The sequence below is a fragment of the Sparus aurata genome, chromosome 19 (assembly GCF_900880675.1).
Source record: "Sparus aurata chromosome 19, fSpaAur1.1, whole genome shotgun sequence".
In the NCBI taxonomy this organism is placed as follows: Eukaryota; Metazoa; Chordata; class Actinopteri; order Spariformes; family Sparidae; genus Sparus; species Sparus aurata.
Window position 1 is genome coordinate 12,392,943 of NC_044205.1, and position 12,023 is coordinate 12,404,965.

The following is a 12,023-nucleotide window of genomic DNA, read 5'->3' on the forward strand; positions in this document are numbered from 1 at the left end:
ATGAACAATGAAGGAAAAGTCAACTTTAAAGACCTTTGAGGATCCTCAAAAAGTGTAAATTTCATGTTCATGGGCAAGTTTGAGGAAGATTTCATTCACAGAAACAACAGGAACGGTCAATATATGGAGCAGTTTTCCAGATTCATTGATTACATTTGTTATGATGTGATCAGGCGATGAAGAGGCGCTTTCAAGGTCTCTCTCATATTTAAATTCATGTACCGTCTTCTCTGATGGATAAGAGCTTGGATTACCTACACTTTCTAGATGTCAAAATGACCACATCTGTCTTTTGGAAATACTCTGACAGAAACAATTTCTACAGAGTTTTATGGCTCAGCCGTGACTGACTTTGAGGGTTAATGTTTGCCACTCTGATATTCATTAATAATAATATTCCCACGTGAGACCATGTCTTGTTTTGAAATGGGCCTTTTATGCAGAGATGCTTCTTAATAAGAATAAATAGTCACTACATGGGCAATGAACACAGTTGTGGAGCACGTGATGAAGACGTTTTGCTGCAGAGAGCTGTGTGGAGGACTTTTTGACAGAAGCCGCAAACCAACTTCCCTGTTTTACTCAGAACAGTTTATAGCTCCCACCACTCCCCTTTAGTATTCTCACTTTGGTTTATGAGCCACACACAGACGCAGGCCTCTCACTTTTAAAGTTATATATATATATAGCAATGCTCCTTCACACCTAATCCCTCAACCACCATCTGAGTTCTGGTAACTCATTTTGGGTGTTTCTCACTGCTGCTCTGCAATGCTTCGAATGCAGCATCACCATCATACTATGATACAATAGTGACATTTAAACAAATGTACAGTTTACAGAGTCAATGTATAAACACTGATGGAGGCAACAGACAGCCGGTGAGGCTCCTTCTGTTGGATCAGGTGACCAATCCTGTTGTGATATTTTCAAATTACAATCAAACAAATAGGTGCACATCAGAAGTATGATTTGAAAAAAGGGGCAGATTTGTTCACTTTTTGCAGCACACAGCTGTAAAATGTGTTCCGTGTTTGTATCGAGTCACAAAGAAGATGAAATAGAAACTTTAAGTCTCTAAGTCTTTTATTTTGCACGTCATCCACAGTTTACCATCCACCACTTCTCTTATACACACTTAAAGTCATCAACCACAACATGCTTTGAATGTTTTGAACTCTTCAGTCGTCTATATACAAACACAAATGACAGGATGAGTTATAAAAGTGCTTCATCTTAGATATCTTAGACTCTCTTTTTCGTCATCTTTTGAATAATATTTTTGCACTCGAAAGAAACACCAGTGAGGGAAATGAAGAATAATGAAAAAGTGTCTGAAAACAACCCGACTGTACAGAGAGCTGGATTTGTTCTCTTACATCTGCCCACCAGGCAGAAAGACGACATTTATATTTGGAGGATTTTACATTAAAATGTTCATCAGTCCTTACTTTGTATGACAACCAAATCTGTACGTTTTGTAATTTTGTTTTCTTTGGCTTGTTGCTCTATATCAACAGTCATAAACTATTACAGATGTGAATTGTAAATAATTATAAGTTCAAGTGTCTTCTAGATGCTCTTGACTAGTTTTAAACAATGATGGAATGAAACTAAATACATGAACTCAAGTACTTTACTTGAGTATTTCCATTTTCTGCTACCTTATAGTTCCTCCGCTACATTTTGGAGACAAATATTGTACTTTTTACTCCACTACATTGATTCTATACCTTTAGTTACTTGTAACTTTACAGAGTGCCAGCTGCAGCAGAGCAAGTAGCAAAGTTTAAATGTATTTATTTTATCAGAATAAAAAAAGAAATATCTAGATATGATAATAATTAAAATGCTGAATTTCATATTTAATAAGCAATATTAGACAGTATATACAGTACTTACATGCAAATATTTGCAATTCACTTTAATACTGAAATACATTTATTGTGTAAATTAAATTAAATAATTTCTAATATTCAGGCTTCTGCAACCAGCTGATGCCAGTGCCACTAATTTTTAGGCTATAGTGCATTAATTTAGAATGGTGAACATACAGTTTATATCAGGATTTAATAGATCTATTGAACTACTCAATGTAATCTTACATTATCTGAGCTGCAGGGTGTGGAGGTCTTTAACTTCCCTTTATTTAACTGCAGGCAGTGAAGATGACATGTTGTTCTTGTCGAGGCTCCAGTGTCTTTTCTGTACTAACTGACACAAAACATCTTGCATATGTAACAAATGAATCTATGTTATGAATCCAAGACAAATATGATCTCAAGACAATACTCATTTTTTCTTCACTTGAGCGTAGAGATCCTCTGGCCTGTCAGCAGTCTGTCTCGAGGTGTTTGCTGGCTCGGACACATTGACCTGTGCATACACTGTGTCCTGCTGCTGTCCACTGTCCTGCACTGAGTCAGAGGACGGTTCAGGTCTGCGCTTGGAGAAGAAGATCTCTTCATAGTGGATGTTTCCTGCTGCTATGCTGGATGGAAGTTGAGGAGCCAGCTCGTCGTCTCTTTGACTCTGAAAACAAGAAATATTGTCAGCTGGATACTAAAGTTTACTAAATGGTCTTTTGGATAAATTGGACTCACAGCGCTGGTAAAGGTCTTAATTTAAATCTGGTCTTCTGACCACAGCACATCACTGGTAACGGTGTTAAATGACAAAAATCTAAATATTGATTAACAATAAGCTCTGATGCTGTCGATTAAACTGTGACCTTTAATATTATTGAAAGTAAAGTGATTATGATTATCTGGAGCAATCCTCACTAGTTGTTTTGGCGATGATGTTTTGCAGTGATCATTAATCTGGATGAAGGAGTTTGACTCTTGGGCCACTCTACTATTCAACCACAGCAGATAGACTCAATGTGTCAGTGTGTAGAGCAAGTAAATAAACTGATAGAACATATTTCATTAATTCATTTTCACTGGCTCCATTAACCCCGCGACCCCTTGAAAAAGGGGGGATAAAGTGGTGACATCCCCGCGACCCTCATGGATAAGTGGTTGATGATGATAATGAGACATTTTCATTAGTCACATTTACAATGAGGAGGAAACAATTATTTGGTTGATTCAAGAACTAATCTACAATAAAAAGACTAAAGACCAGCAAGAAATGGTTTGAACCAGCTCTTCTCCACTAGAGTTTTGTTTTTAGCTACAGTGCTGTTAACAGATGAAACCAATTTGCAACAAACATAAATTGTCTACTGTGTCGGTTTTACCGTGTTGGAGGGTGATTGCTTCACATTATCCAACCAGTGTGTTGCTAACAGATTGTTTTGTCCCATTTCTTGTGTTTTTTAATAATTAACCCGCTCAGTAACCTGTCAAAGATTGTCTGCTTTCACATAGAAAACACAATCACTGTGAACGGAACAGTTCAGTACTGTACAATGAAGTTTAGTATTTACTCACCTGAGTCTGTTGTGGAGTTTGATGTTTCAACTGAAAACACCTGGAAGCAACAGAGAGCAGTCAGAATAATAAAGACTAAGGACTGAAGCAGACAGTTCTGGATGTGTATCAGTAGAATTAAAAGAAAAAGTTACGTTAAAATTAAGTCACAGAGCAACTTCTTTGTTTGTTGCCTTTTCTTAGAGTTTCAGAGTCGGTCACTTTAAACACTGCAAAACTGTAAACGTGAGGAATCTGTTTGTGCAGAAATTATCAAACCAGACACATCACATCTTCATCCATACCCTCACCATGAACGAAGGTTTGTGATACTCACCTAACACAGACTGCGAGGCAGATGATTAAGATGATTAAAGTGACAATAATCCCTCCAAGAGCTGGACCCAATACTCCAGAGTTCTCTGTTCACAAAAGAGAAAAGTACAGTAAAACTCAGTGACTGAAAGAAAACCAAGGTTGAATGTTGACTTGTAACAAATCTGTTGTGGTATTTCACAGGGAATTAAAACAAAGGAGAACAGGTTAGATTAAATTAGCAGATTCAGTCAGTTCTATATTTACATGAACCTTTCAAACAGATCTGTGACGACGTCTGGTTACCGAGACCATTTGTGGCCACACAGTAATAATCTCCTCCATCTGTCACATTAACGCTGTAAAAGTGTCCTTCAGCTACATTCATCAGTCCATCTTTGCTGTTCCTGAACCAGGTGAAGCTGCTGACGGGAGGCTTGGCTCTGCTGGAGCAGGTCAGGTTCACCCAGCTACCTGCTGATGCACTGATGGACACTGAGGTGTCTTTAGGAGCATCTGAGGAAAATGTGACAGAGATGTGAGATATGAGAGTAACATCAGAGCCTGAATAAGATCCTTTATTTGTATCATGTGCTGACAGGATCCAATAACAAACTCTGGTTGTCTTACATGAAACACTGAGAGTCTTTGTCTCCTCTGCTGTCTTGACATGTTTTCCTTCATTCACAGGATATGTGGCAGAACAGCTGATGTTGTATCCATCATGTTGGTCTGACAGAGTGATGGTCTCCTGGATTTTAGTTGTAAAGGTTCCATCTGTGTTTTCCTCTATTTTGTTGTGAGAGTCTTGTTGGAGATTCCAGGTGAGTTTAGGAGGGGAGTGTGGACAGGGAGTGAAAGCTGAGCAGGTTATAGTGACAGACTCCTTCTCCTTCAGATCACCTGAGATCTCAATTGTGGGGCGACGAGGAGAATCTGTGGGTTCAAATCAAACACATATATTTAAAAAATTAAAGAAATCATGTTAAATTCAGTAATTTGTGTTTTTAAATGCCAAAACTGAAACAGAATCTTACAATCACACAATTTCCCCATAATGTGACAATTTAATGTCAAACTGTAATGACATGACAGAATTTAAATCTATTCAAATGTAACTGATTTCCCTTTTTATTCCGAAGAATAACATTATAGACTGACTGACAGAAACTAAACTCTCTTACCTGCAACGTTTATTTGAAGAGGATCACAAGAAGCTGTTGCCTTGAATGAGTCGGTCTCAATCCTGAAGTAGTATGTGTTTGTGTAACTAGTGATTAAACTGGAAAATAAAGTGCTGCAGTTTTTCTCTCTCAGGTTTCCAGTTATCTTCACTGGATAAATGTTATTTGTCCTACTGCTGTTGAAAATAACATTGTTTGGAATGAAGGTACTACTTTTAATCAACACTCCAAAGATTTTGCTTTTGCTGTCAAACTCTCGTCCTGGTTTAGGTCTAAAGCTACATGGGATTTGCAGACAAGATCCACTCAGTGCTTCCATCGTCTTTGGTGCAGTAATGAAGAGGGCTGTCTTCGGAGGACAAGCAGCCAAAGCACCTGTAAACCAGAATCATGATAAACAAAATGTTTAAGAAGATCTTTATTAAGACAAAATATACTTCAGCAGTAATATTTTACATAATGGCCGGTTTCATTGTACAGTCTGTTAATGGTCATTTTATCACTTTACAAGAAGCAGATAACAATCTCCACTTAATCCCACACAAGTCTGACCCCCGCTGGTGACCAAACCCAGAGACACAAACACTCCAATGATTCAAGTAATGTCTCCAAATAAAAGTGAGTGAACAAACAGCTCACCTGAGAGAAAGAAGAGGCTCAGCAATATGTTGGCTGTCACCAGATTCACACACAGGACTGACAGGACACTCATCATCTGGATCTGAAAGAAAAAGGTACTTTTTAATATTTTAATTAAAATATATTTTAATCAAATCATTGTGTAGGGATGAATAATGAATTCAAGCTTTTTTCAGATCAACTATACAGATATATCTGTACAGTTGAACGGAAAAGGCTTCAATATAAATGAAAAGTTTTGGATATTATGAAGTTTTGATATAAAAGTAGTAACATTTGACCTCACCAAACGATCCTGCAGCTTAAACATAGAAGACGTTAGTTTTAAAATCATAGAATGTTGTGAATGTCAGCAGAACAGGAACAGATCCAGTAACAGACGTCCTCACTCAGACTTTGTAATAGAAAAGCAAACAGACTTGTTGTTTCACACGACTAAAATACTGCAGAAATAAAAGAAGTCTTCACCCTTCCTGTTCACACACTGTGAGTGAGGAAGTCTTCAGCTCATCAGAGTGCAGATGAGACCAGGGTTTGACTCTTGGGCCACTCTACTATTCAACCACAGCAGATAGATTAAATGTGTCAGTGTGTAGAGCAAGTAAATAAACTGATCTCAGATACATTTCACAATTCGGAGGAATATTAAGAGGAAGATATTAATAAATATGAATAAGATGTTCATCTTGATAACAGGTGTGTATTCTGTTAGAATGTATTTGGTTTAACTTCAGGACAGAGAGTGTTGTCATTGTGCACATGTGCATAGTTACAGACTTCAACTGTTTACTGAATGTATCTGTAATCTAATTAGACCTTTGTTTCTGTAACTTTACTGGAATACAGTTACCTTTTCTGTGTATCCGAATTATGTAATCCTGTTACTCCCTGAGCCTCGGGAGCGTTCATAGTGAATTATAATGCATTCATAATGTTTCATGACTAAAGTCATAGACACACATAATGAGTTTTGTTGCACTGTATCAAAATATAGATGTGACTTGTAATGAATTAGAAGTTCAGACGTCTCGTGGATGTTCTCGACTACTTTTAAACTAGAGACTGACTGATGGGTATTATATAATACATGATGACTACCTGTGCTCACCTATACACACCTCAACAGTCAGCTGTACAGAGGATCTGACAGTCTGTGTTCACAGTTCTATGTGATTCATTTGCTAACTATTTTGACCAAATTTTATATTCTCAAATTCATAAACAAAAAGTAAAGCTTTTTGGAGCTGGCTGCTTTAACAAACAATGCACTTTTTCCATATCTGAATGTTCTCACAGAAAATCTGTTGCAACATATCACCTTTATAAATCTTCATAATTATTTGAATCCTTTTAGTTTTTCATTTTGATTCCTTTTTATCTTACTTCTGCTACAACTTTTGGTCCCCCAGGCCTGTTTGTGATGGTAGACTCAGGAGATACACAGAAGGTGTTGTTTACCCACTGTATGTCTGTCTGAATAAAGCTGATCATTAAAAATATGCTGAATTAGTGAGTTTCTGAGTTACAAGTTAAAATTCTCTGCTTTCAGATTAAAACCTGTATGAAATAATTAAAGTCATAAAAAGACAAACACATCTTTCAAGATTTATTCTCACTAAGACTTAAAACAATGAGTTGTAACAAACCATCAAGTGTATGCAGCCGCTGTAGTAGTTACACCCATTACAACCAGCCTTCACACACACACATACACACACACACACACACACACACACACACACACACACACACACACACACACTATACAGCATGAACGCAATTGACAAGTACAGTGAAATGATTAATGTTAAATATTTTAACAAGACACAAACTTTATGAAACAAACTGAACGACTGTGAGAGATCAATAAGATTTTCACTAACAGATGATAGTCCATGTGTTTGTTGGCACAGACTCAGATTACCCACCTTTCTCATTACTGAACACTGAACAGTTTAGTCAGCTTGTGTTACGGGCGCCATCCTGTGGCGCTCAGAGGATGATGCACTGAAGGATAACAATCAGTGCTGTAAATAATATATTCACTTATTCACTTAATATATTCACCCATTTTTTCATCTGATGAAATTAATTCATTTCGAACATTGAGGTGACTGCAGCCATCTGAACCAATGCTCATTTTATATACAGGCTATATCTAAATAAATCTTTCACCCAAACCATAATGCAACATAAAGATTTAATCACAAAGACATTAAAAATGAAATCGACTGTAATCTTGTACTACACTGGTGATGTGTTTGTATCTATTTAGAGCGTTGGGACTTTTTCTTGTACATATCTGACCTACAGATCACTCATCACCTGGTAACAGCTGCATGAAGGTCAGCACATGAATACAAATTATGATGATGAGATAACCCACAAAACCATCTGAGCTGCAGGGTGTGGAGGTTTTTACCTTCCCTTTATTTAACTGTAGGCAGTGAAGATGACATGTTCTTGTCTAGGCTCCAGTGTCTTTTCTGCATTAACTGACATAAAACATCTTGCATACGTAAAAAATGAATCTATATTATGAATCCAAGACAAATATGATCTCAAGACAATACTCATTTTTTCTTCACTTGAGCGTAGAGATCCTCTGGCCTGTCAGCAGTCTGTCTCGAGGTGTTTGCTGGCTCGGACACATTGACCTGTGCATACACTGTGTCCTGCTGCTGTCCACTGTCCTGCACTGAGTCAGAGGACGGTTCAGGTCTGAGCTTGGAGAAGTCGATCTCTCCATAGTGGATGTTTTCTGCTGCTATGCTGGATGGAAGTTGAGGAACCAGCTCGTCGTCTCTTCGACTCTGAAAAATGAGTCAAACAAGAAATGTTGTCAGCTGGATTCTAAAGTTTACTAAATGGTCTTTTTGATAAATTGGACTCACAGCGCTGGTAAAGGTCACAGTGATCTGATTACTGATTCAGGATAAAAATGTGTTTTGATGCTGCTGGATCGACTTAAAGTTATTGCTCCACTTGATTAAAGAACCAGCCTACAATAAAAAGACTAAACACAAGAACAAGAGTGGTTTTCACCAGCTGTTTATGATTCTGTTACTACTAATATTTGTTTAAGTCCTTCTAAGTTCTTGATTAAATGCTCACTGTCAGTAGTAAATATTTGACTTGGAGAATGTGTCAGTCCCTCTCAGCTGCTGCTCAGATTCTATGTACTGTTAAAGGAATGTGTTCACATGAAATACAGGACACAATCACTGTGAACAGATGTGAGACAAACATTTCAGTCCTGTGCAATGAAGTTTCTTCACTCACCTCAGTTTGTTGAGTAGTTTCATGTTTAGTCTGAAACCACCTGGAAGACATAATGAACAATTCTACAGGTTTTAGGTTAAAAGGACGATAGGAGTGTAAGGACTGATGGGATTATCTGAGGTGCATCAGTGGAAAATGAAAAATCCAGATTAAATTCTACTTGGAACAGATTAGTGGTGAGGTCACAGAAAAGCTTATGAAATACTTTTGTTCCCTTGTTTCTTTTATAGAGTTTGAGAATCAGTCACTTTAATCACATCTTTATCCATGTCTTTACCATGAATGAAGGTTTGTGATACTCACCAAACACAGACTGCAAGGCAGATGAGTATGACGACCATGATCCCTCCAAGAGCTGAACCCCAGACTACAGAGTTCTCTGTTCAACAAAAAGGAAATACATCAAACTGCAGTGACTAATAAAAACAAGTTTGGATGTAACATGTAACAATATTGAGTAATTATTTGGATAGAATCATTTCATACACTTGCATTTAAAAGAGCTTTACAGGGAACTAAAACAAAGGAGAGCAGGTCAGATTAAATGAGCAGATTCAGTCCAGTTCTACATTTAGCTGAACTATTAAAATGGATCTGTGACAACAGATGGTTACCAAGATCAGATCTGGTTGTCTTACCTGAAACACTGAGAGTCTTTGTCTCCTCTGCTGTCTTGACATGTTTTCCTTCATTCACAGGATATGTGGCAGAACAGCTGATGTTGTATCCATCATGTTGGTCTGACAGAGTGATGGTCTCCTGGATTTTAGTTGTAAAGGTTCCATCTGTGTTTTCCTCTATTTTGCTGTGAGAGTCTTGTTGGAGATTCCAGGTGAGTTTAGGAGGGGAGTGTGGACAGGGAGTGAAAGCTGAGCAGGTTACAGTGACAGACTCCTTCTCCTTCAGATCACCTGAAATCTCAATTGTGGGGTGACGAGGAGAATCTGTGGGTTCAAATCAAACACATATTTTAAAAAATCAAAGAAATCATGTTAAATTAATTAATTTGTGTTTTTAAATGCCAAATATGAATCAGAATCTTACAATCACACAATTTACCTATAATGTGACCATTTAATGTCAAACTGTAATGATAGAAATTAAATGTATTCAAGTGTAACTGATTTCCATCTTTATTCTGAATGATAACGTTATAGACTGACTGAAAGAAACTAAACTCTCTTACCTTCAACTGTTATTTGAAGAGGATCACAAGAAGCTGTTGCCTTGAATGGTTTGCTCTCAATCCTGAAGTAGTATCTGTTTGTGTAACTAGTGATTAATCTGGAAAATAAAGTGGTGCAGTTGTTCTCTCTCAGGTTTCCAGTTATCTTCATTGGATAGATGTTATTTGTCTCACTGCTGTTGGAAATCACATTGTTTGGATAGCCTTTAAATTCGGGGTCACTCTTAATCCACACTCCAAAGATTTCTCTGCTGCTGTCAAACTCTTGTACTGATTTAGCTCTAAAGTTACATGGGATTTGCAAACAAGATCCACTCAGTGCTTCCATCTTCTTTGGTGCAGTAATGAAGAGGGCCTGTTTTGTTAGTACAACCAGCCAAAGCACCTGTGAAGCAGACTCACGATTAACAAACTGTGGGAAGATAAAATTGATGATAAACTGAGCAACAGTATGATGAATGCTGTCTAAACTGTGAATAATCAATGTCTCCAAAGAAAAGTGAGTGAACAAACAGCTCACCTGAGAGAAAGAAGAGGCTCAGCAACATGTTGGCTGTCACCAGATTCACACACAGGACTGACATGACACTCATCACCTGGATTTGAAAGAAGAAAAAAAAAACCAATCAAAATGTACCATTGTGAGTTAGATTGATATCATAGATGTACTAAAATGTCACTGAAGCAACTTCTAATTTGTGTAACCAACAAATAAAATGTGCCATGTATTATATTTAAAAGCAGAGTATCTAAACGTTTGAAAAATTAAAAGCAGTAACATTTGACCTTACCAAATCAACTTGCAGCTCAAACGGTGAAATAATTGTCTTTTAAAAATCTGATAATTTGTGTCAGCAGAGCTCCAACAGACCCAGTAACAGACGTCCCGACGAAGACGTATAAAAGCAAACAGACTTCTGGTTTCACACGACTAAAATACTGCAGAAATAAGGGAAGTCGTTCCTGTTCACACACTGAGTGAGGAAGTCTTCAGCTCATCAGAATTCAACACATAACTTTTTCACACTGGCTCAGAAAAGGTGGAGGAACATTTATTCAAAGTAACAGCAGGAACAAGAAAACGACAGTTTGACAAAGACTGAACTAATGACTGGACTTAAATCCAAACTAAAGTAACAAGGGGAAGAGGTGCAGGTGGAGAGAGGTGGAGAAACACAGGTGAGAGGACTGAGTGGAGGAAGCAAGAGAGCAGGAAGGAGCTGATGGGCTGAGAACAACACTGGGAACAGGACAGGACTAATAAAGCTGATGCAGGGCAGGTGTGGAGGAAATATCAGGCTGAGGAGGAGCACAGGAACACAGGAGGAAACACAACAAAGATTAAAAGACAAAAACCCAAAAAACACATAAAACACAAATAAAAGGAGACAGAAACCACAGCACCATGACAACTTCATGTACTGATCACATGTAGTCATGATTTAGGTGATCAGTAGATATCAGATGTAGACAGAGACACATATCAGAGGGACAAAGAAGGACGTGAGACCATCAGGACAGACAGACAGACAGACAGTGTTTCATAAGACAAATACAATATTTTAGTTTTACCTTTTTAAATTGGACCTTCACACAGAGCTGCTTCTCATACAGCTGACATCTCACCAGCTGGGACTGTTAGATTAAATACTGCAGTGATCAGGTATTTTAATGGAAACTGAGTCACAGGAGGTGAAGATCTGTTAGCAAAGAGTAACTGAAGGAAATTGTCCCAGTCAAAGAATAAATAGTCAATACATGGACAATAAACACAGTTGTGGAACACATGATGAAGACATTTAGTTTCAGAGAGCTGTGTGGAGGACTTGTTGACAGAAGCAGCAAACCAACTTCCCTGTTTACTTTAAGTTCTCAGGTTTTTCTCAGAGCTCTGTTCATGACTTCATCAGGTTCAACCCACCACTTCTCTTTAGCGATGTAAATGCAATCTCACACCAAATGCTTATGGTTATTCAGAAGTGTTAACGATGAGACAAAGAT

At 37.7% G+C, this 12,023-nt stretch overlaps 1 pseudogene; it reads right to left on the reverse strand.

Annotated features, from left to right (window-relative positions):
* Positions 1-1,315: 1,315 nt before the first annotated feature.
* Positions 1,316-10,919, reverse strand: LOC115570476 (B-cell receptor CD22-like; annotated as a pseudogene).
* Between the last annotated feature and the right edge of the window lie 1,104 nt (positions 10,920-12,023).